General features: G+C 42.9%; 1 long non-coding RNA gene across 1 annotated transcript in view; it reads right to left on the reverse strand.

Annotated features, from left to right (window-relative positions):
• The window catches only part of LOC139755492 (uncharacterized), a 266,342-nt gene that overhangs the window by 16,290 nt on the left and 222,848 nt on the right, over positions 1-27,204 (reverse strand). The gene's annotated exons all lie outside the window — the stretch shown is intronic.

A 27,204-nucleotide genomic window follows, 5' to 3' on the forward strand; every position in this document is an offset into this window, starting at 1 on the left:
GAGGGGCAAGTATGCAGTCTGTTTTTGGATGAGAGAGCTTGGGAAGTGAGTCAGTTGTTGTTCGCTGATGATACAGCGCTGGTGGATGATTCATGTGAGAAACTGCAGAAGCTGGTGACTGAGTTTGGTAAAGTGCGTGAAAGAAGAAAGCTGAGAGTAAAGGTGAATGAGAGCATGGTTATTAGGTACAGTAGGGTTGAGGGAAAAGTCAACTGGGAGGTAAGTTTGAACGGAGAAAAACTGGAGGAAGTGAAGTGTTTTAGATATCTGGGAGTGGATTTGGCAGCGGATAGAACCATGGAAGCGGAAGTGAATCATAGGGTGGGGGAGGGGGCGAAAGTTCTGGGAGCATTGAAGAATGTGTGGAAGTCGAGAACATTATCTCGGAAAGCAAAAATGGGTATGTTTGACGGAATAGTGGTTCCAACAATGTTATATGGTTGCGAGGCGTGGGCTGTGGATAGAGTTGTGCGGAGGAGGATAAATGTGCTGGAAATGAGATGTTTGAGGACAATATGTGGTGTGACGTGGTTTGATCGAGTAAATCATAATAGGGTAAGAGAGATGTGTGGTAATAAAAAGAGTGTAGTTGAAAGAGCAGAAGAGGGTGTTTTGAAATGGTTTGGTCACATGGAGAGAATGAGTGAGGAAAGATTGACAAAGAGGATACATGTGTCGGAGGAGAAGTGGGAGAACGAAGAGAAGTTGGAGACCAAATTGGTGGTGGAAAGAAGGAGTGAAAAAGATTTTGAGTGATCGGGGCCTGAACATGCATGAGGGTGAGAGGCGTGCAAGGAATAGAGTGAATTGGAACGATCTGGTATACCGGGGTCGACGTGTTGTTAATGGATTGAACCAGGGCATGTGAAGCGTCTGGGGTAAACTATGGAAAGTTCTGTGGGGCCTGGATGTGGAAAGGGAGCTGTGGTTTCGGTGCATTATAACATGAGAGCTAGAGCCTGAGTGTGAACGAAAGTTACCTTTGTTGTTTTTCCTAGCGCTACCTCGCGCACACGAGGGGGAGAGGGTTGTTATTTCATGTGTGACGGGGTGGCGATGAGAATGAATAAAGGCAGACAGTATGAATTATGTACATTTGTATATATGTATATGTCTGTTTGTGTATATATATGTATACGTTGAGATGTATAGGTATGTATATCTGCGTGTGTGGACGTGTATGTATATACATGTGTATGTGGGTGAGTTGGGCCATTCTTTCGTCTGTTTCCTTGCGCTACCTCGCTAACGCGGGAGACAGCGACAAAGCCAAATAAATAAATATAATATATATATTTATATATGTATTCCTGGGAAATTATATGGGAGGGTATTGATTGAGAGGGGTAAAGCATGTACAGAGCATCAGATTGGGGAAGAGCAGTGTGGTTTCAGAAGTGGTAGAGGATGTGTGGATCAGGTGTTTGCTTTGAAGAATGTGTGTGAGAAATACTTAGAAAAGCAAATGGATTTGTATGTAGCATTTATGGATCTGGAGAAGGCATATAATAGAGTTGATAGAGATGCTCTGTGGAAGGTATTAAGAATATATGGTGTGGGAGGCAAGTTGTTAGAAGCAGTGAAAAGTTTTTATCGAGGATGTAAGGCATGTGTACGTGTAGGAAGAGAGGAAAGTGATTGGTTCTCAGTGAATGTAGGTTTGTGGCAGGGGTGTGTGATGTCTCCATGGTTGTTTAATTTGTTTATGGATGGGGTTGTTAGGGAGGTAAATGCAAGAGTTTTGGAAAGAGGAGCAAGTATGAAGTCTGTTGGGGATGAGAGAGCTTGGGAAGTGAGTCAGTTGCTGTTCGCTGATGATACAGCGCTGGTGGCTGATTCATGTGAGAAACTGCAGAAGCTGGTGACTGAGTTTGGTAAAGTGTGTGAAAGAAGAGAGTTAAGAGTAAATGTGAATAAGAGCAAGGTTATTAGGTACAGTAGGGTTGAGGGTCAAGTCAATTGGGAGGTAAGTTTGAATGGAGAAAAACTGGAGGAAGTAAAGTGTTTTAGATATCTGGGAGTGGATCTGGCAGCGGATGGAACCATGGAAGCGGAAGTGGATTATAGGGTGGGGGAGGGGGCGAAAATTTTGGGAGCCTTTAAAAATGTGTGGAAGTCGAGAACATTATCCCGGAAAGCAAAAATGGGTATGTTTGAAGGAATAGTAGTTCCAACAATGTTGTATGGTTGCGAGGCGTGGGCTATGGATAGAGTTGTGCGCAGGAGGATGGATGTGCTGGAAATGAGATGTTTGAGGACAATGTGTGGTGTGAGGTGGTTTGATCGAGTAAGTAACGTAAGGGTAAGAGAGATGTGTGGAAATAAAAAGAGCGTGGTTGAGAGAGCAGAAGAGGGTGTTTTGAAATGGTTTGGGCACATGGAGAGAATGAGTGAGGAAAGATTGACCAAGAGGATATATGTGTCGGAGGTGGAGGGAACGAGGAGAAGAGGGAGACCAAATTGGAGGTGGAAAGATGGAGTGAAAAGGATTTTGTGTGATCGGGGCCTGAACATGCAGGAGGGTGAAAGGAGGGCAAGGAATAGAGTGAATTGGAGCGATGTGGTATACAGGGGTTGACGTGCTGTCAGTGGATTGAATCAAGGCATGTGAAGCGTCTGGGGTAAACCATGGAAAGCTGTGTAGGTATGTATATTTGCGTGTGTGGACGTGTGTATGTACATGTGTATGGGGGGGGTTGGGCCATTTCTTTCGTCTGTTTCCTTGCGCTACCTCGCAAACGCGGGAGACAGCGACAAAGTATAAAAAGAAAAAAAAAAAAAATATATATATATATATATATATATATATATATATATATATATATATATATATATATATATATATGTGTGTGTGTGTGTGTGTGTGTGTGTGTGTGTGTGTCAGGTATTAAGAATATATGGTGTGGGAGGCAAGTTGTTAGAAGCAGAGAAAAATTTTTATCGAGGATGTAAGGCATGTGTACAAGCTGGTAGAGAGGAAAGTGATTGGCTCTCAGTGTGTGATGTCCCCATGGTTGTTTGATTTGTTTATGGATGGGGTTGTTAGGGAGTTGAATGCAAGAGTTTTGGAAAGAGGGGCAAGTATGCAGTCTGTTCTGGATGAGAGAGCTTGGGAAGTGAGTCAGTTGTTGTTCGCTGATGATACAGCGCTGGTGGATGATTCATGTGAGAAACTGCAGAAGCTGGTGACTGAGTTTGGTAAAGTGCGTGAAAGAAGAAAGCTGAGAGTAAATGTGAATGAGAGCATGGTTATTAGGTACAGTAGGGTTGAGGGAAAAGTCAACTGGGAGGTAAGTTTGAACGGAGAAAAACTGGAGGAAGTGAAGTGTTTTAGATATCTGGGAGTGGATTTGGCAGCGGATAGAACCATGGAAGCGGAAGTGAATCATAGGGTGGGGGAGGGGGCGAAAGTTCTGGGAGCATTGAAGAATGTGTGGAAGTCGAGAACATTATCTCGGAAAGCAAAAATGGGTATGTTTGACGGAATAGTGGTTCCAACAATGTTATATGGTTGGGAGGCGTGGGCTGTGGATAGAGTTGTGCGGAGGAGGATAAGTGTGCTGGAAATGAGATGTTTGAGGACAATATGTGGTGTGACGTGGTTTGATCGAGTAAGTCATAATAGGGTAAGAGAGATGTGTGGTAATAAAAAGAGTGTAGTTGAAAGAGCAGAAGAGGGTGTTTTGAAATGGTTTGGTCACATGGAGAGAATGAGTGAGGAAAGATTGACAAAGAGGATACATGTGTCGGAGGAGAAGTGGGAGAACGAAGAGAAGTTGGAGACCAAATTGGTGGTGGAAAGAAGGAGTGAAAAAGATTTTGAGTGATCGGGGCCTGAACATGCATGAGGGTGAGAGGCGTGCAAGGAATAGAGTGAATTGGAACGATCTGGTATACCGGGGTCGACGTGCTGTTAATGGATTGAACCAGGGCACGTGAAGCGTCTGGGGTAAACTATGGAAAGTTCTGTGGGGCCTTGATGTGGAAAGGGAGCTGTGGTTTCGGTGCATTATAACATGAGAGCTAGAGAATGAGTGTGAACGAAAGTTACCTTTGTTGTTTTTCCTAGCGCTACCTCGCGCACACGAGGGGGAGAGGGTTGTTATTTCATGTGTGACGGGGTGGCGATGAGAATGAATAAAGGCAGACAGTATGAATTATGTACATTTGTATATATGTATATGTCTGTTTGTGTATATATATGTATACGTTGAGATGTATAGGTATGTATATCTGCGTGTGTGGACGTGTATGTATATACATGTGTATGTGGGTGAGTTGGGCCATTCTTTCGTCTGTTTCCTTGCGCTACCTCGCTAACGCGGGAGACAGCGACAAAGCCAAATAAATAAATATAATATATATATTTATATATGTATTCCTGGGAAATTATATGGGAGGGTATTGATTGAGGGGGTAAAAGCATGTACAGAGCATCAGATTGGGGGAAGAGCAGTGTGGTTTCAGAAGTGGTAGAGGATGTGTGGATCAGGTGTTTGCTTTGAAGAATGTTTATGAGAAATACTTAGAAAAGCAAATGGATTTGTATGTAGCATTTATGGATCTGGAGAAAGCATATGACAGAGTTGATAGCATTGCTCTGTGGAAGGTATTAAGAATATATGGTGTGGGAAGTAAGTTGTTAGAATCACTAAAAAGCTTTTATCGAGGATATAAGGCACGTGTACGTGTAGGAAGAGGAAAATGATTGGTTCTCAGTGAATGTTGGTTTACGGCAGGGGTGCGTGATGTCTCCATGGTTTTTTAATTTGCATGTGGATGGGGTTGTTAGGGAGGTGAATGTAAGAGTTTTGGAAAGAGGGGCAAGTATGCAGTCTGTTCTGGATGAGAGAGCTTGGGAAGTGAGTCAGTTGTTGTTCGCCGACGATACAGCGCTGGTGGCTGATTCGGGTGAGAAACTGCAGAAGCTGGTGACTGAGTTTGGTAAAGTGTGTGAAAGAAAGCTGAGAGTAAATGTGAATAAGAGCAAGGTTATTAGGTACAGTAGGGTTGAGGGACAAGTCAATTGGGAGGTAAGTTTGAATGGAGAATTACTAGAGGGAGTGAAGTGTTTTAGATATCTGGGAGTGAATTTGGCAGCGGATGGGATTATGGAAGCGGAAGTGAATCATAGGGTGGGGGAGGGGGCGAAAGTTCTGGGAGCGTTGAAAAATGTGTGGAAGTCGAGAACGTTATCTTGGAAAGCAAAAATGGGTATGTTTGACGGAATAGTGGTTTCAACAATGTTATATGGTTGCGAGGCGTGGGCTATAGATAGAGTTGTACGGAGGAGGGTGAATGTGCTGGAAATGAGATGTTTGAGGACAATGTGTGGTGTGAGGTGGTTTGATCGAGTAAGTAATGAAAGGGTAAGAAAGATGTGTTGTAATAAAGATTGTGGTTAAGAGAGCAGAAGAGGGTGTTTTGAAATGGTTTGGTCTCATGGAGAGAATGAGGCAGGAAAGATTGACAAAGGGGATATATGTGTCAGATGTGGAGGGAACGAGGAAGTCGGGAGACCAAATTGGAGGTGGAAAGATGGGGTGAAGAAGATTTTGAGTGATCGGGGCCTGAACATGTAGGAGGGTGAAAGTCTTTCAAGCAATAGAGTGAATTGGAACGATGTGGTATACCGGGGTCGACGTGCTGACAATGGATTGAACCAGGGCAAGTGAAGCGTCTGGGGTAAAGCATGGAAAGTTCTGTGGGGCCTGGATATGGAAAGGGAGCTGTGTTTTCGGTGCATTATACATGATAGCTAGAGACTGAACGTGAACGAATGTGGTGGTCTTTGTTGTCTTTTCCTAGCGCTACCTCGTACACATGCGGGGGAAGGGGGTTGTCGTTCCATGTGTGGCGGGGTGGCGACGGGAATGAATAAGGGCAGACAGTATGAATTATGTACATGTGTATATATGTATATGTGTGTCTGTGTATATATATGTATACGTTGAGGTGTACAGGTATGTATATTGTTACGAACTCAGTGCTTATTCGAGCAAGTTCGCCAGTAACATATATATGTTACAAATACTATACTAATCCCTGTCTTTGCAAGGACGTTAGATTTGTTATCTTGCACAACTCAGGATAACGCTATCTTAACGTTATGGGATTAAAACAAACACCAAGGTTAGAATTACTTATAATGAAAGAATTCAAATGTACAAGGTGAACACACAAATCAGGCACGAATCATTTACGTTAACACTGAACATGAGTTTAACATTGAACATGAGTTCACATTCCAGATAAGATTTCAAACCAGGAGATCTCTTTCCTTTATGACCCTTCGTTCAATACCATTACACTTAGTTAGACCTGACGTGACACAGTAAACTTCATCGTTACACTTAGCTAAACCTGACGTGACACAGTAAACTTCATCGTTACACTTAGCTAAACCTGTCGTGACACAGTAAACATCATCGTTACACTTAGCTAAACCTGACGTGACACAGTAAACATCATCGTTACACTTAGCTAAACCTGACGTGACACAGTAAACATCATCGTTACACTTAGCTAAACCTGACGTGACACAGTAAACATCATTGTTACACTTAGCTAAACCTGACGTGACACAGTAAACATCATCGTTACACTTAGCTAAACCTGACGTGACACAGCAAACATCATCGTTACACTTAGCTAAACCTGACGTGACACAGTAACATCTTACAAACTAGGGCAGCGGCGGCTACAGGGTTCTAGACAGGGAAAGCCTACATTACCTTGCTAGGCTTGGGACTGCTGAAGGAATCAACTCCCAGAATGAATGAATAAATGAATGATGATAGAAAAGTCCCTTCCGAGGAGGGGCGGGAAATGAGAGGGGGGAAAGAGCAAGAAATTGTAAGAGGAAGTGAATTTTAGTGGGAGGAAAAGGGCCAGGGCTCAACCCAGCTTGCATTGGAAGAAATGTGGTGATGAGAGGAGACCAAGGTTGTTTTTTTTTTTTTTTTTTTTTTTTTTTTTTTTTTTTTTTTTAGGAGATGGATCAGATGTCTGACTGATGGCCACTGATGTTTCCAAGACGTTCCCAGCTTTTTTTTTTTTTAAATTTTTTTTTTAAATTCGAGGAGATGGATCAAATCTCTGACTGATGGCCACTGATGTTACCAAGACTCTCCCTCCATGGACTTAGCAGTAAGATCTATAGAGGTTTTTAGTTCGTTAATATCTTGGCACTGGATGTTGTCCAGGTTGTACATTGAACATGTTACCTGGGTGGTCTATTCCCAGGAGATTGTTGAAGTAATCAATCCAGTGCGTGTGATGAATTTGAAATCGCTCTACTTGTCTTTCAAACAGTTCCCTCCAGTAGATGTTTAGAGGAGGGATTCGTGCTCTCTCGTGAAGTTCTGTGTTCCTGACGAACTCGTGCCATTTGATGTTAAAAATCCAACGTAGAGCTTTGTTCTGGATGACTTGGAGTGCACGGATGTTGGATTTGGCTCCGAGTTCGAGAGCTGATGGGGCGTATGTGATAAGAGGTCGTATTAATGCCTTGTAGAGGTGCAATTTGGTTTTGAATTGCGCCTCTCTGAATCTATACAATTTCGCGAGCTCCGCTCTCGCGATAGCCGCCCTGGATTGTAGATGGTGGTCCATTCTCAGGTGTACATCATAGTTTAGGCCCAGGACAATGTTGGTGTTTGAGATAGGAATGGGCGCCTGACGGTGTATTTGGGAGTGTAGGTAGACATTAGTTATGTTGTATCTCTGACGTACATTAAAGTAGGATATGTTGGATTTTGCAGGATTTGTTTTAATCCTTCATTTTAACTCCCAGAGCGAAACGTGGTCAATTTCCTGTTGGGCTCTATTGATTAAGTGAGTGAGGATTCTGGCTCTGATTAGCTGTGTGACATCATCTGCATACTGGAGAGTGATGGAGTCCAGGTGTATAGGATTGGGAAGATCATTTGAATAGAGTGTGTAGAGAGTGGGGGCCAGCACGGAGCCTTGGGGTACACCGGCATTAAGGAAGAAGTAGTTTGAGTAAGTGTTTCTGTATTTGATTCGGGTTTTTCTGTTGCTAAGATAGTTAGAGAGAAGCTTAATGGTGGGGCGTGGGAGTTGGAATTGGGTGCTTAGTTTGTACCTCAATCCATCGTGCCACACGGTGTCAAAGGCTTTTTCAACATCTTTTGTGAATAGTGCGGTCATTTTGTGTGTCCGCGTGTTGTTTCTTATGTAGTTCGTAATGATGTTGAGTTCATCTTGTGTGGAGCGATGTTGGTGAAAGCCAAACTGTTTGTGTGAGAGTAGGTTGTTGTTTGTGAGGTGTTGTCTAAGTCTGTTGTTTATAATTCTTTCAAATGTCTTCCCAATGGACTCCAGTAGGCTGATGGGTCTGTAGTTCATGGGGTCTCTGTTGGTTTTGTTGGGTTTGGGAATCATTATGGTTGTTGCTGTTTTGAAAGCCGCGGGAAAATAGCCAGAGGCTAGTGCCGCGTTGAAGAGGAAGGTGATGGCTCTAATTGTGTTGTTGGGGAGATGTGTGAGTAGTTGGTAACCAATGCCTGAGTTACCTGGGGCTACTTTGGGTGATTTGAGAAGGAGGAATTTGACCTCGATCGATCTTATGGGAGCTGTGAGTAGGTGGTCGTGTGAAAGCGATTGGAGATGTATGATCTGTTCTGGGTAGAAGTGAGTGGGTCTGTTTTGTATGTGTTGTGTGACAATTTGAGTGTTTTCGTATGCCAGAGGGTGAGGGGGGTGCGGGTGAAAGATACCTTCCCAGTGCTTTTGAAAAATGTTGGCAATGTCTTGTGGGTTATGGTGTAGAGTGTTGTTGTCTTTTAGCCCATCAAAGTCTGTTATCGGTGCTCCTTTGAGTTTTCGGATTCTGTTCCAAAATTCTCGAGGAGATTTGATACGGTGTAGTTCTGTTGTGGTGATAAGAGATTTCCAGTGTCTATTGTGGTCTTCTAGAAGGCTGTTGAGTGTGTGGTTTCGTAGGGATGTGAGGTCCCATTGTACTAGGCCCAATCGACGTCTGTTTTGTTCGAAGCGTCGACGGTAGCACGACAGAAGTCTTTTTGTTTTTGGAGAAGGAAAGAAGGAGTATCTTGAAGTGTATGAAGATTTGGGGATAGAGTTGTTAGCTGCCTGTGTGATTGTTCCATGTATATGTTCTATTTCTGTGTCTATTAGTGTTATTGGGTGGTTTTCATAATTTGTGGTGTATGTGCAGTTGGAGAGAGTGTCTTTGAAGCTCTCCCAGTCCGCTCTTTTGTAGTTGTAGTGTGAGGGTGATGGGACGAGGATAGGGTTAGACGAGAGATGAAGAAGGATAGGGATGTGGTCGGAACCACACAGTGGTCCTGGAGACAAGTAATTATGAAGATAATTGCTGGCTCTGTTGGAGAAGACAAGATCAGGTCTGCCTTTTCCTCCTTGGCCAGTGAAGACAGTGTGGAAGTAAGGTCCAAGGAAGTTAAGACGTTTGTAAGAGTATAGAGTGAATAAGTCATCACCATGAGAATTGTTTCTGTTGTGGTGGAAGGTTCTGTGTTGGGCGTTGAGGTCAGCTAGAAGGTAGACTGGGATATGTGTGTGGTTGAAGACTGTGTAGAGATCATGAAGTGGAATGGTAGTGTTGGGTCGAGAGTATGTGGTGCAGAAGATAATCAAGCCATGTATTGTTTTTATCTTGACTGCTAGAAAGTGTTCGTATTGCCATGAGGTGGCGAGGTATTCGTGTTCGATGGTGTTGCGTGTGAGGATGGCGACTCCCTCGTGTCTACTGTCTGGAGACTGTCGTGATGTGTACCCGTGATGTCTAATCTTGTACCCGTTGGTGATACATGTGCTGTTAAGTATCACAACATCGGGTCTCTTCTCTTCGAGAAGTGTGGCAATCAGGTAACGGTTACTGCGATAGCTACGCACGTTAAATTGTAAGATCTTAAGCATTTACGATTTTTGGAAGTTCGGCGGCCTTCTAAGTTTAGTGTCGAGGGTCGTTGTCCCACCGTTGAGGTGTCTAACATTGAGCATGCTTCTGGTAACGAGTCGGGAGTTCTCTGGTGAGGGTTGAGGGGGGGTGAGAGGAGAGGAGAGAGGGGAGGAGGGAGGGGAGGTGAGAGTGGGGGGGAGAGGGTGTACGTCGACTATTTGAATGTCGGGTTCGACCAGAGGAGGGTTGTCAGGTATGTTGTCAAGGTTAGGTTTTGGGGCAACTCTGGGAGGGTTAGGCGTAGGTAGGGAGGGGGTGGGTGGAGGGGGGAGATTGGTGTGTGAAGGTTCAGGGGGGGCAGTAGGATTGTTGGTGTTGGGTTGGGGGGTTGTGGATGGAGTTGTGTTAGGGGGGACGGAGGGGGTATTGGAAGTTGGGAGGGTGACAGGTTGAGTTGTTGGGGGAGAGTTGGGAGTGTTGCTGGGGGATACGGTTTCGTTAGGGGTCAGGTTGGCTGACAAGACAGGGGTCGGAGAGGGATGGTTGTTGGAAGTGGAGCTGAGGAGTTCAGGTGGAGTTTGTACATTTGGTAAGTTGTTGTGAGGAAGCAACAAGTCGAAAATTCGAATAAACTCCGACTTGTCTTCCCCGCTCAGGAATAATGCCTTCAGGTAGCACGCGTGCATCCTGCCTTGTAGGGTGAGGAGGTCTGAGGAGTTCGTGGATGGGGTAGGAGAGGCTTGGGTGGCAGGGGGAGGAGCAGCAGCAGCAGCCACTGTAGCGTAGAGGTGAGGGTTTGTGGAAGGAGGTGAGTCGGATTTTTGTGCTTGACGCACTGCACGAAGTTGCTTCTTTTTGCTTGGGCACAGTCCAGATACAGCAACGTGATTGCCTTTGCAGTTGACGCACTTCGCTGTCTGAACCTTGCATTCACGGTAACCATGACCAGTTTCCGCGCATTGGCTACAGGTTTGGTGGGGTTCCTTACAGTTCTTCGTTTCGTGTCCGAATTGCAAACATTTAAAGCATTGCCGGACGTCGATGAATTCTTCCTTTTTTAGGGATTTTGCGGGCATCGAGATCATGGGAAACAGGATTCCTCGGGAGAGCAGGCGATCGGCCTCGGTCGGATTGGTGCATTGAATTTTTAGTGTCCTGGAGTTACTGGGTTTGTAAACACTAATGACGTTAACTTCGTTATTTTCGCCATTGATGGCTTCAGCAATCTCCAAGGGGCTGAGGGACAAGATAGACGCATCGACATTATAAGCAACAACGGTGCATCTAGCTTGAAGGGGGCGGTCTTGAACGATTTGGTAGTGACTTTTTGAAAGTACGTCGAGGAGAGGCTTGGATAGGATTGTGTCTAAATCGCTATCTTTGCCTAAGCAGATTTTGAATAGAAACTTATTAGTAGGTAATTGAATTACCCTAGTGGGACGTATCTGCGTTGTCTTGAATACTATGGATAGGAGTTCGAACGTGGATGGGGGGGGGGGACAATCAGGTTTTATGAATTTAAGTCGTATGTCGGGCGGCATTTTGGTGGCATCAGTGTTCTGCTACTTAAAAAAATGTGGGTCTGGGACGCTCGGCGGTCCAGGGTAGAGAGAGTGGGTGAGAGTGAGAGGGTCTCCGCCCCGTCAGGTGAGAACAGGTCCACTCCAAGCCTCCACTCCTCAGGAAAATGAGTTTTCCAGAATGGGGTGGGGAAGCTGGGATGGGGATTGCCCAAGCCTAACGGTCGTAAGATAGATGATGGATGATAAAAGAGAAAAAATGGAATGAAATTCGATGAAAGATGTACTGGAGGCAGCACTGCGGGCGGCGTGGGTCGTGGTGAGGTGTTAGCCTACCGGCGTCAGGTCACTGGTCGGGTCACCGGAGCTGTCTCCCACGGGAAGGACCAACGTGGGAGCTATTATCCGCTTCTTTTCTTCTTCGTCTTCTGTCTTCTTTCTTCCTTATTCTATCTTCTTGTTTCCGACTTGTATCTTCTTATCTTCTTTCTTCTATCTTCTATCTTCTTTCTTCTTTCTGTCTTCTGTCTTCTGTCTGCTTACGGCCTGGTGGTTAATTCTCCATGAGCCACGTGGTCACCATGTGGTCGAGACACCACTTCAACACTCACTCACTGGAAAAACTATGTCGTCACTCCCAGACGATCGTCTGAGCCTTTTATCTGAAGGACCAGCAAGGCAGGAACAGCTAGCCACGCCTCGACCCGCCACCTAATTCTACAATAAGTCAGAATGACACAATTGCCCTTGATAGGCCAAAAGACTGATTGTCACGCCCTCATCTTAACGTGATTGGCTGAAGGAGGCCTAAGGTCCGGCCCACATATTCAAACTTCTTTGCTTCCTTGTCCATGACAGCAGCGAACGTACGGAATGACATACCCCGCAGCTGGCCCCACGCCTTGACCTGACGCCGTTGACAAGGGTTTGGGTGCTAGGGGACTGGTCAACATCTGCTTCAAAACATAATTACTAAGGCAATTAACACGGTCAGGGAAGTGAGATCCGAGCCAATAGCAGCCACACCCTACACCAAGGTACACCATATACAGAGACACACCATACACATATACGAACATGTGTTCGTAACACTATGTGCGTGTGTGGACGTGTATGTATATACATGTATATGTGGGTGGGTTGGGCCATTCTTTCGTCTCGCTAACTTGGGAGACAGCGACAAAGTATAATAAATAAATAAATAAATAAATAAATAAATAAATAAATATATATATATATATATATATATATATATATATATATATATATATATATATATATATATATATATATATATATATATATATGTATATATTACTTAATCGCCGTCTCCAGCGTTAGCAAGGTAGCGCAAGGAAACAGACAAAAGAATAGTCCAACCCACACACATGCACATGTATATACATAAACGCCCACACACGCACATATACATACCTAAACATTTCAACGTATACATACATATACATACATAGACATATGCACATGTACATATTCCTACTTGCTGCCTTTATCCATTCTCGTCGCCACCCCGCCATACATGAAATGGCACCCCCCTCCTCCCGCGTGCTTGCGAGGTAGCGCTAGGAAAAGACAACAAAGGCCACATTCGTTCACACTCAGTCTCTAGCTGTCATGAGTAATGCACCGAAACCTCAGCTCCCTTTCTACATCCAGGCGCCACAAAACTTTCCATGGTTTACCCCAGACGCTTCACATGCCCTGGTTCAATCCATTGACAGCACGTCGACCCCGGTATACCACATCGTTCCAATTCACTCTATTCCTTGCACGCCTTTCACCCTCCTGTATGTTCAGGCCTCGATCGCACAAAATCTTTTTCACTCCAACCTTCCACCTCCAATTTGATGTCCCGTTTCTCGTTCCCTCTACTTCTGACACACATGTCCTCTATGTTGATCTTTCCTCACTCATTCTCTCGATGCAACAAAACCATTTCAACAAACCCTCTTCTGCTCTCTCACCAACACTCTTTTCATTACCATACATCTCTCTTACCCTTTCATTACTTAGTCAATTTCACATCCCAACTAACTTGTCCCTCAGCCCTGCTGAACCTAAAAACTTTGCTTTTATTCACCACTACTCTCAGCTTCCTCCTTTCACACACTTTTTCAAACTCAGTCAGCAACTCCTGCCGTTTCTTTCTCGAAGCCACCAGTGCTGTATCACCGGAGAACAACAATTGACTCACTTCCCAGGCTCTCTCATCTCCAACAGACTGCATACTCGTTTCTCTCTCTCTCTCTCTCTCTCTCTCTCTCTCTCTCTCTCTCTCTCTCTCTCTCTCTCTCTCTCTCTCTCTCTCCAAAACTCCTGGATTTACCTCCTTAACCACCCCATCCATAAAGAGATTAAACAACCACAGTGACATCACAAACCTATCGGCAGACCAACCTTCACAGGAAAGAATTCACTCTCCTCTCTTCCTATTCGTGCATAAGCTTTACATCCTTGATAAAAAATTCTCACTGTTGGCAGCTGACCTCCCACACCATATATTCTTAAGTATGCAAAGGGAGAGATGAACTAACAATACGATTTGGAAAAATCTCCTAAAATATGACAAACACTGCAACCTTGTAACTTGTTACCACAAACGATGTATGACTTACATGGCAGAGAGACTAGAAGTAGACAATTATTCCATTCTTTAAGATGTAGAACCACACGTAATCAAAATTCAGGTTTACCATATATAGTTAGAAAACTTAATGCTGGATAGGATTCTTATTTTCTTAATATTCACCGTTGCTGTTTTTAGCATTCAACTTTTTTTTTTTTTATACTATTTGATATTCATGAATACTTCTAATTACTCATACTGGAAATGGTTTGTGATATAGTTAGGAATATTGTAAACCAATACATTATGTTTTGCAATATACCACACTGTATGTAACCTTCTTGGTAAATGAGCCGTGGATTATTATTATCACTATCAGTGATAACTTCCACAAAGCATCTCTATCCACCCTATCATATGCCTTCTCCAGATCCATAAATGCCACATACAAACCCACCTGTTTTTCTAAGTATTTCTTATAAACATTCTTCAAAGCAAAAACATGATCCACGCATCCTCTACCACTTCTGAAACACACTGCTCCTCCCCAATCTGGTACTCTGTACATGCCTTTACCCTCTCAGTCAATACCCTCCCATATAATTTTCCAGCAATACTTATCAAACTTATATCTCTGTAGTTTGAACACTCAACTTTATCACCTATGTCTCTATACACTGGCACTATACGTGCCTTCCTCAATCTTCAGGAACTTCACCATGATCCATAAGTAAACTGAATAGCCTTACCAATTAATCTACAACACAGTCACCCCCTTTCTCAATAAATTCAATTGCAATACCATCCACTCCCGCCGCCTTGCCGGATTTCATCTTCCGCAATGCTTTCATCACCTCTTCCTTCTTCACCAAACCACTTTTCAGGACTCTCTCACTTCGCATCCCACCCCTACCAAAATACCTTATATGTGCCACTCTATTATCAGGCATATCTAACAGTCCTTCAAAATACTCACTCCATCTCCTCCTCACTTCATCATTACCTGTTATCACTTGCCCTTTCGCCCCCTTCAAAGATATTCCCATTAGTTCTCTTGTCTTTCGCGCATTATTTATCTCCTTCCAAAACATCTTTCATTCTCCCTAAATTTTAAAGATACTCTCTCACCCTAGCTCTCATTTGCCCTCTTTTCCAACCTCTGCACCTTCCTCTTGGCCTCTTGTAACTTTCCCTTATACATCTCCCAATTATTTGCACTCCATCCACTCCAAACGCCTCTCTTTTCTCTTTCACAAGCAACTCTAATTCTTCATCCCATCAATCACTTTTCGCCATTCTACACTCAATTTCTATTGGCATTTCTTCATACAAGCCTCTTTTTCAAGCTCACTTACTCTCACCACTCTCTTCTCCACGACAATGTCTCCTCTTTTTCGAAAACCTCTACAAATATTCGCTCTCAACCCCACAAGATCGTGATCAGACATCTCACCAGTCGCTCCTCTCAGCACATATACATCCAAAAGTCAAATGATTCGTAATCTAATAATGTCCGTTGACTATCTCCCTCACTCATATACTTATGATTGTGTATACCTCTCTTTCTAAACCATGGAATTCCTAATCACCAGTCTGTTTTCAGCACACAGCACAAGATCTTCACCATTTCCATTTACAACAATGAATATTCCATACGAACCAATCATAACCTTTTCTGCCACATTACTTACCTTCGTATTCAAATTACCCATCACTAACATCCGGTCTCGAAAAGAAAAAAACTGCTGAGACACTCGCTAAGGTGTTACCAAAACACTTGCCTCTCGTGATCTTCCTTCTCATGATCAGATGCATAAGCACCTAATAATCACCCATCTCTCGCAATTCCGCTGTCAGTTTTGCTCACATTAATCTAGACTTTACCTCCTTTACTTAAGGAGCAGTTCTACTCCTTCCTTAGCTTCTTTCCTCTCACCAGCTCGATTTTATGATATTACCGAAACATTCTTCCCCATTGCCCTTAAGCTTCGTTCCATTCAGAGCCAGAAAATCCATGTTTCTTTCCTCAAACATACTACCTATCTCCCCTATCTTCTCAACTTGATTACGTCCACACACATTCAGACACCCCAATCTAAGCTTTCGAGGAGGATGGACACTCCCCGCCTGGCTCCTTCTTTTGTTTGCTCTTTAGAAATTCAAATACAAGGAGGGGAAGGTTTTCAAGCCCCCGCTCCCGCCGCTTAAGTCGCCTTGTATGACGTGCAGGGAATTAGAATTGGAATTGTTTCTTCCCTATCTCATATATATATATATATATATATATATATATATATATATATATATATATATATATATATATATATATATATCTTTCTTTCTTTCATACTATTCGCCATTTCCCGCATTAGCGAGGTAGCGTTAAGAACAGAGGACTGGGCCTTAGAGGGAATATCCTCACCTGGCACCCTTCTCTGTTCCTTCTTTTGGAAAATTAAAAAAAAACGAGAGGGGAGGATTTCCAGCCCCCCGCTCCCTCCCCTTTTAGTCGCCTTCTACGACACGCAGGGAATACATGGGAAGTATTCTTTCTCCCCAATCCCCAGGGATGATTTCTTTTTTTTTTTTTTTTTTGCTTTGTCGCTGTCTCCCGCGTTTGCGAGGTAGCGCAAGGAAACAGACGAAAGAAATGGCCCAACCCACCCCCATACACATGTATATACATACGTCCACACACGCAAATATACATACCTACACCGCTTTCCATGGTTTACACCAGACGCTTCACATGCCCTGATTCAATCCACTGACAGCAGGTCAACCCCGGTATACCACATCGATCCAATTCACTCTATTCCTTGCCCTCCTTTCACCCTCCTGCATGTTCAGGCCCCGATCACACAAAATCTTTTTCACTCCATCTTTCCACCTCCAATTTGGGCTCCCACTTCTCCTCGTTCCCTCCACCTCCGACACATATATCCTCTTGCTCAATCTTTCCTCACTCATTCTCTCCATGTGCCCAAACCATTTCAAAACACCCTCTTCTGCTCTCTCAACCACGCTCTTTTTATTTCCACACATCTCTCTTACCCTTACGTTACTTACTCGATCAAACCACCTCACACCACACATTGTCCTCAAACATCTCATTTCCAGCACATCCATCCTCCTGCGCACAACTCTATCCATAGCCCACGCCTCGCAACCATACAACATTGTTGGAACCACTATTCCTTCAAACATACCCATTTTTGCTTTCCGAGATAATGTTCTCGACTTCCAAACATTCTTCAAGGCTCCCAGGATTTTCGCCCCCTCCCCCACCCTATGATCCACTTCCGCTTCCATGGTTCCATCCGCTGCCAGATCCACTCCCAGATATCTAAAACACTTTACTTCCTCCAGTTTTTCTCCATTCAAACTTACCTCCCAATTGACTTGACCCTCAACACTACTGTACCTAATTACCTTGCTCTTATTCACATTTACTCTTAACTTTCTTCTTTCACACACTTTACCAAACTCAGTCACCAGCTTCTGCAGTTTCTCACATGAATCAGCCACCAGCGCTGTATCATCAGCGAACAACAACTGACTCACTTCCCAAGCTCTCTCATCCCCAACAGACTTCATAATTGCCCCTCTTTCCAAAACTCTTGCATTCACCTCCCTAACAACCCCATCCATAAACAAATTAAACAACCATGGAGACATCACACACCCCTGCCGCAAACCTACATTCACTGAGAACCAATCACTTTCCTCTCTTCCTACACGTACACAAGCCTTACATCCTCGATAAAAACTTTTCACTGATCTAACAACTTGCCTCCCACACCATATATTCTTAATACCTTCCACAGAGCATCTCTATCAACTCTATCATATGCCTTCTCCAGATCCATAAATGCTACATACAAATCCATTGGCTTTTCTAAGTATTTCTCACATACATTCTTCAAAGCAAACACCTGATCCACACATCCTCTACCACTTCTGAAACCACACTGCTCTTCCCCAATCTGATGCTCTGTACATGCCTTCACCCTCTCAATCAATATCCTCCCATATAATTTACCAGGAATACTCAACAAACTTATACCTCTGTAATTTGAGCACTCACTTTTATCCCCTTTGCCTTTGTACAATGGCACTATGCACGCATACCGCCAATCCTCAGGCACCTCACCATGAGTCATACATGCATTAAATAACCTTACCAACCAGTCAATAATACAGTCACCCCCTTTTTTAATAAATTCCACTGCAATACCATCCAAACCTGCTGCCTTGCCGGCTTTCATCTTCCGCAAAGCTTTTACTACCTCTTCTCTGTTTACCATATCATTTTCCCTAACCCTCTCACTTTGCACACCACCTCGACCAAAACACCCTATATCTGCCACTCTATCATCAAACACATTCAACAAACCTTCAAAATACTCACTCCATCTCCTTCTCACATCACCACTACTTGTTATCACCTCCCCATTTGCGCCCTTCACTGAAGTTCCCATTTGCTCCCTTGTCTTACGCACTTTATTTACCTCCTTCCAGAACATCTTTTTATTCTCCCTAAAATCTAATGATACTCTCTCACCCCAACTCTCATTTGTCCTCTTTCTCACCTCTTGCACCTTTCTCTTGACCTCCTGTCTCTTTCTTTTATACATCTCCCACTCAATTGCATTTTTTCCCTGCAAAAATCGTCCAAATGCCTCTCTCTTCTCTTTCACTAATAATCTTACTTCTTCATCCCACCACTCACTACCCTTTCTAATCAACCCACCTCCCACTCTTCTCATGCCACAAGCATCTTTTGCGCAATCAATCACTGATTCCCTAAATACATCCCATTCCTCCCCCACTCCCCTTACTTCCATCGTTCTCACCTTTTTCCATTCTGTACTCAGTCTCTCCTAGTACTTCCTCACACAAGCCTCCTTCCCAAGCTCACTTACTCTCACCACCCTCTTCACCCCAAAATTCACTCTTCTTTTCTGAAAACCCATACAAATCTTCACCTTAGCCTCCACAAGATAATGATCAGACATTCCTCCAGTTGCACCTCTCAGCACATTAACATCCAAAAGTCTCTCTTTCGCGCGCCTGTCAATTAACACGTAATACAATAACGATCTCTGGCCATCTCTCCTACTTACATACGTACACTTATGTATATCTCGCTTTTTAAACCAGGTATTCCCAATCACCAGTCCTTTTTCAGCACATAAATCTACAAGCTCTTCACCATTTCCATTTACAACACTGAACACCCCATGTATACCAATTATTCCCTCAACTGCCACATTACTCACCTTTGCATTCAAATCACCCATCACTATAACCCGGTCTCGTGCATCAAAACCACTAACACACTCATTCAGCTGCTCCCAAAACACTTGCCTCTCATGATCTTTCTTCTCATGCCCAGGTGCATATGCACCAATAATCACCCATCTCTCTCCATCAACTTTCAGTTTTACCCATATTAATCGAGAATTTACTTTCTTACATTCTATCACATACTCATACAACTCCTGTTTCAGGAGTACTGCTACTCCTTCCCTTGCTCTTGTCCTCTCACTAACCCCTGACTTTACCCCCAAGACATTCCCAAACAACTCTTCCCCTTTACCCTTGAACTTCGTTTCACTCAGAGCCAAAACATCCAGGTTCCTTTCCTCAAACATACTACCTATCTCTCCTTTTTTTCACATCTTGGTTACATTCACACACATTTAGGCACCCCAGTCTGAGCCTTCGAGGAGGATGAGCACTCCCCGCGTGACTCCTTCTTCTGTTTCCCATTTTAGAAAGTTAAAAAAAATACAAGGAGGGGAGGATTTCTGGCCCCCCGCTCCCGTCCCCTCTAGTCGCCTTCTACGACACGCGAGGAATGCGTGGGAAGTATTCTTTCACCCCTATCCCCAGGGATAATATACATATATATACATATATATATATATATATATATATATATATATATATATATATATATATATATATATATATATATATACATACACATACACACGCACATATACACACACACACACACATATACATATATATACATATGAAAAAAGTAAGGAATAATTTAGAAAACTGAAACTTCTAGCTTGAAATGAAATGAGAAAATGAATGTCATAATGGTATATATATATATATATATATATATATATATATATATATATATATATATATATATATATATATATATAAATATAAATATAAATAATATATATATACATATATATATATATATATATATATATATATATATATATATATATATATATATATATATATATATATATATATTTTATCCCTGGGGATAGGGGATTAAGAATACTTCCCACGTATTCCCTGCGTGTCGTAGAAGGCGACTAAAAGGGGAGGGAGCGGGGGGCTGGAAATCCTCCCCTCTCGTTTTTTTTTTTTTTTTTTTTTTTTTCCAAAAGAAGGAACAGAGGGGGCCAGTTGAGGATATTCCAAAACAGGCCCAGTCCTCTGTTCTTAGCGCTACCTCGCTAACGCGGGAAATGGCGAATAGTTAAAAAAAAAAAAAAATATATATATATATATATATATATATATATATATATATATATATATATATATATATATACATATATATATATATATATATATATATATATATATATATATATATATATATATATATATATATATATATATATATATATATATATGTATATGTATATATATAAAGGGGAAGAGTGGTTTGGGAATGTCTTGGGAGTAAAGTCAGGGGTTAGTGAGAGGACAAGAGCAAGGGAAGGAGTAGCAGTACTCCTGAAACAGTAGTTGTGGAAGTATGTGATAGAATGTAAGAAAGTAAATTCTCGATTAATATGGGTAAAATTGAAAGTTGATGGAGAGAGATGGGTGATTATTGGTGCATATGCACCTGGGCATTAGAAGAAAGATCATGAGAGGCAAGTGTTTTGGGAGCAGCTGAATGAGTGTGTTAGTGGTTTTGATGCACGAGACCGGGTTATAGTGTTGGGTGATTTGAATGCAAAGGTGAGTAATGTGGCAGTTGAGGGAATAATTGGTATACATGGGGTGTTCAGTGTTGTAAATGGAAATGGTGAAGAGCTTGTAGATTTATGTGCTGAAAAAGGACTGATGATTGGGAATACCTGGTTTAAAAAGCGAGATATACATAAGTATACTTATGTAAGTAGGAGAGATGGCCAGAGAGCGTTATTGGATTACGTGTTAATTGACAGGCGCGCGAAAGAGAGACTTTTGGATGTTAATGTGCTGAGAGGTGCAACTGGAGGAATATCTGATCATTATCTTGTGGAGGCTAAGGTGAAGATTTGTATGGGTTTTCAGAAAAGAAGAGTGAATGTTGGGGTGAAGAGGGTGGTGAGAGTAAGTGAGCTTGGGAAGGAGACTTGTGTGAGGAAGTACCAGGAGAGACTGAGTACAGAATGGAAAAAGGTGAGAACAATGGAAGTAAGGGGAGTGGGGGAGAATGGGATGTATTTAGGGAATCAGTGATGGATTGCGCAAAAGATGCTTGTGGCATGAGAAGAGTGGGAGGTGGGTTGATTAGAAAGGGTAGTGAGTGGTGGGATGAAGAAGTAAGAGTATTAGTGAAAGAGAAGAGAGAGGCATTTGGACGATTTTTGCAGGGAAAAAATGAAATTGAGTGGGAGACGTATAAAAGAAAGAGACAGGAGGTCAAGAGAAAGGTGCAAGAGGTGAAAAAGAGGACAAATGAGAGTTGGGGTGAGAGAGTATCATTAGATTTTAGGGAGAATAAAAAGATGTTCTGGAAGGAGGTAAATAAAGTGCGTAAGACAAGGGAGCAAATGGGAACTTCAGTGAAGGGCGCAAATGGGGAGGTGATAACAAGTAGTGGTGATGTGAGAAGGAGATGGAGTGAGTATTTTGAAGGTTTGTTGAATGTGTCTGATGATAGAGTGGCAGATATAGGGTGTTTTGGTCGAGGTGGTGTGCAAAGTGCGAGGGTTAGGGAAAATGAGTTGGTAAACAGAGAAGAGGTAGTAAAAGCTTTGCGGAAGATGAAAGCCGGCAAGGCAGCAGGTTTGGATGGTATTGCAGTGGAATTTATTAAAAAAGGGGGTGACTGTATTGTTGACTGGTTGGTAAGGTTATTTAATGTATGTATGACTCATGGTGAGGTGCCTGAGGATTGGCGGTATGCGTGCATAGTGCCATTGTACAAAGGCAAAGGGGATAAGAGTGAGTGCTCAAATTACAGAGGTATAAGTTTGTTGAGTATTCCTGGCAAATCATATGGGAGGGTATTGATTGAGAGGGTGAAGGCATGTACAGAGCATCAGATTGGGGAAGAGCAGTGTGGTTTCAGAAGTGGTAGAGGATGTGTGGATCAGGTGTTTGCTTTGAAGAATGTATGTGAGAAATACTTAGAAAAGCAAATGGATCTGTATGTAGCATTTATGGATCTGGAGAAGGCATATGATAGAGTTGATAGAGATGCTCTGTGGAAGGTATTAAGAATATATGGTGTGGGAGGCAAGTTGTTAGAAGCAGTGAAAAGTTTTTATCGAGGATGTAAGGCATGTGTACGTGTATGAAAGAGAGGAAAGTGATTGGTTCTCAGTGAATGTAGGTTTGCGGCAGGGGTGTGTGATGTCTCCATGGTTGTTTAATTTGTTTATGGATGGGGTTGTTAGGGAGGTGAATGCAAGAGTTTTGGAAATAGGGGCAAGTATGAAGTCTGTTGGGGATGAGAGAGCTTGGGAAGTGAGTCAGTTGTTGTTCGCTGATGATACAGCGCTGGTGGCTGATTCATGTGAGAAACTGCAGAAGCTGGTGACTGAGTTTGGTAAAGTGTGTGAAAGAAGAAAGTTAAGAGTAAATGTGAATAAGAGCAAGGTTATTAGGTACAGTAGGGTTGAGGGTCAATTCAATTGGGAGGTGAGTTTGAATGGAGAAAAACTGGAGGAAGTGAAGTGTTTTAGATATCTGGGAGTGGATCTGGCAGCGGATGGAACCATGGAAGCGGAAGTGGATCATAGGGTGGGGGAGGGGGCGAAAATTCTGGGAGCCTTGAAGAATGTGTGGAAGTCGAGAACATTATCTCGGAAAGCAAAAATGGGTATGTTTGAAGGAATAGTGGTTCCAACAATGTTGTATGGTTGCGAGGCGTGGACTATGGATAGAGTTGTGCGCAGGAGGATGGATGTGCTGGAAATGAGATGTTTGAGGACAATGTGTGGTGTGAGGTGGTTTGATCGAGTAAGTAACGTAAGGGTAAGAGAGATGTGTGGAAATAAAAAGAGCGTGGTTGAGAGAGCAGAAGAGGGTGTTTTGAAATGGTTTGGTCACATGGAGAGAATGAGTGAGGAAAGATTGACCAAGAGGATATATGTGTCGGAGGTGGAGGGAACGAGGAGAAGAGGGAGACCAAATTGGAGGTGGAAAGATGGAGCGAAAAAGATTTTGTGTGATCGGGGCCTGAACATGCAGGAGGGTGAAAGGAGGGCAAAGAATAGAGTGAATTGGAGCGATGTGGTATACCGGGGTTGACGTGCTGTCAGTGGATTGAATCAAGGCATGTGTATGGGGGTGGGTTGGGCCATTTCTTTCGTCTGTTTCCTTGCGCTACCTCGCAAACGCGGGAGACAGCGACAAAAAAAAAAAAAAAATATATATATATATATATATATATATATATATATATATATATATATATATATATATATATATATATATATATATATATATATTTCTTTTCTTTCATACTATTCGCCATTTCCCGTGATAGCGTTAAGAACAGAGGACTGGGCCTTTGAGGGAAAATCCTCACCTGGCCCCCTTTGTTTTTTAGTTTTTCATTATACTTAGTCACTGTCTTACGCTTTAGCGAGGTAGCGCAAGGAAACAGATGGAAGAATGGCCCAACCCATCCACATACACATGTATCTACATAAACGCCCACTCAAGCATATATATATACCTATACATTTCAACGTTTACATACATATACATACACAGACATATACATATACACACATGTACATAATTCATACTTGCTGCCTTCATCCATTCTTGTCGTCACTCCGCCACATGTGAAATGGCACCCCCTCCCCCCCACGCTCGCGAGGCAGAGCTAGGAAAAGACAACAAAGGCCACATTCGTTCACACTCTGTCTCCAGCTGTCATGTGTAAAGCACCGAAACCACAGCTCCCTTTCCACATCCAGGCCCCACAAAACTTTCCATGGTTTACACCCCAGACACTTCACACGCCCTGGTTCAATCCATTGACAGCACGTCAACCGCGGTATACCACATCGTTCCAATTCACTCTATTCCTTGGACGCCTTTCACCCTCCTGTATGTTCAGGCTCCGATCACTCAAAATCTTTTTTACTCTATCCTTCCACCTCCTATTTGGTCTCCCACTTCTCCTCGTTCCCTTTACCTCTCACACATATATCCTTTTTGTCAATCTTTTCTCACTCATTCTCTCCATGTGACCAAACCATTTCAAAACACCCTCTTCTGCTCTCTCAACAACACTCTTTTTATTACCATACATCTCTCTTACCCTTTCATTACTTACTCGATCAAACCACCTCATACCACATATTGTCCTCAAACATCTCATTTACAGCACATCCACCCTCCTCCGCACAACTCTATCCATAGCCCACGCTTCGCAACCATACAACATTGTTGGAACCACTATTCCTTCAAACATACCCATTTTTGCTTTCCGAGATAATGTTCTCGACTTCCACACATTTTTCAACGCTCTCAGAACATTCGCCCCCTTCTCCACCCTATGATTCACTTCCGCTTCCATGGTTCCATCCGCTTCCAAATCCACTCCCAGATATCTAAAACACTTTACTTCCTCCAGTTTTTCTCCATTCAAACTTGCCTCTCAGTTGACTTGTCCTTCAACCCTACTGTACCTGATAACCTTGCTCTTATTCACATTTACTCTCAGCTTTCTTCTTTCACACACTTTACCAAACTCAGTCACCAGCTTCTGCAGTTTCTCACATGAATCAAACACTAGCGCTGTATCATCAGCAAACAACAACTGACTCACTTCCGAAGCTCTTTCATCCACAACAGACTGCATACTTGCCCCTCTTTCCAAATCTCTTACATTCACCTCCCTAACAACCCCATCCATAAACAAATTAAAGAACCATGAAGATATCACACATACCTGCCGCAAACCTACATTCACTGAGAACCAATCAGTTTCCTCTCTTCCTACACGTACACATGCCTTACATCCTCGATAAAAACTTTTCACTGCTTCAAACAACTTCCCTCCCACACAATATATTCTTAATTCCTTCCACAGAGCATCTCTATCAACTCTATCATATGCTTTCTGCAGATCCATAAATGCTACGTACAAATCCATTTGCTTTTCTAAGTATTTCTCACATACATTTTTCAAAGCAAACACCTGATCCACACATCCTCTACCACTTCTGAAACCACACTGCTCTTCCCCAATCTGATGCTCTGTACATGCCTTCACCCTCTCAATCAATACCCTTCCATATAGTTTCCCAGGAATACTCAACAAACTTATACCTCTGTAATTTGAGCACTCACTTTTATCCCCTTTGCCTTTGTACAATGGCACTAAGCAAGCATTCCGCCAATCCTCAGGCACCTCACCATGAGTCATACATACATTGAATAACCTTACCAACCAGTTAACAATACAGTCACCCACTTTTTTAATACATTCCACTGCAATACCATTCAAACCTGCTGCCTTGCCGGCTTTCATCTTCCGTAAAGCTTTTACTACCTCATCTCTGTTTACCAAATCATTTTCCCTTACCCTCTCACTTTGCACACCACCTCGACCAAAACACCCTATATCTGCCACTCTATCATCAAACACATTCAACAAACCTTCAAAATACTCACTCCATCTCCTTCTTACATCACCACTACTTGTTATCACCTCCCCATTAGCCCCCTTCACTGAAGTTCCCATTTGTTCCCTTGTCTTACGCACTTTATTTACCTCCTTCCAATATTTACCTCCTCCCAAAACATCTTTTTATTCTCCCTAAAATTTAATGATACTCTCTCACCCCAACTCTCATTTGCCCTCTTTTTCACCTCTTGCACCTTTCTCTTGACCTCCTGCTTTTTTTCTCTTATACATCTCCCACTCATTTGCACTATTTCCCTGCAAAAATCGTCCAAATGCCTCTCTCTTCTCTTTCACTAATACTCTTACTTTTTCATCCCACCACTCACTACCCTTTCTAATTTGCCCACCTCCCACTCTTCTCATGCCAAAAGCACCTTTTGCGCAAGCCATCACTGCTTCCCTAAATACATCCCATTCCTCCCCCACTCCCCTTACGTCATTTGTTCTCACGTTTTTCCATTCTGTACTCAGTCTCTCCTCGTACTTCCTCACACAAGTCTCCTTCCCAAGCTCACTTACTCTCACCACTCTTTTCACCCCAGCATTCTCTCTTCTTTTCTGAAAACCTCTACAAATCTTCACCTTTGCCTCCACCCTCCTCCGCACAACCCTATCCACAGCCCACGCTTCGCAACCACATAACATTGTTGGAGGTACTATTCCTTCAATCATTCCCATTTTCGCTCTCCGAGATAATGTTCTCGCCTTCCACACATATTTCAACGCTCCCACAACTTTCGCCCGCTCCCCCACCCTGTGACTCACTTCCGCCTCCATAGTTCCATCCGCTGCTAAATCCACTCCCAGATATCTAAAACACTCCACTTCCTTCAGTTTTTCTCCATTCAATCTTACCTCCCAATTGACTTGTCCCTCAACCCTACTGTACCTAATAACCTTGCTCTTATTCACATTTACTCTCAGCTTTATGCTTTCACACACTTTACCAAACTTAGTCACCAGCTTCTGCAGTTTCTCACACGTATCAGCCACCAGCGCTGTATCATCAGCGAACAACAACTGATTCACTTCCCAAGCTCTCATCCACAACAGAGTGTATACTTGCCCCTCTCTCCAAAACACTTGCATTTACCTCCCTAACAACCCCATCCATAAACAAATCAAACAACCATGGAAACATCACGCACCCATGCCGCAAACCGACATTCACTGGGAACCAATCACTTTCCTGTCTTCCTACTCGTACACATGCCTTACATCCTTGATAAAATCTTTTCACTACTTCCAGCAACTTACCTCCAACACCATATACTCTTAA

Source organism: Panulirus ornatus, chromosome 19, assembly GCF_036320965.1.
Source record: "Panulirus ornatus isolate Po-2019 chromosome 19, ASM3632096v1, whole genome shotgun sequence".
NCBI classification, from domain to species: Eukaryota; Metazoa; Arthropoda; class Malacostraca; order Decapoda; family Palinuridae; genus Panulirus; species Panulirus ornatus.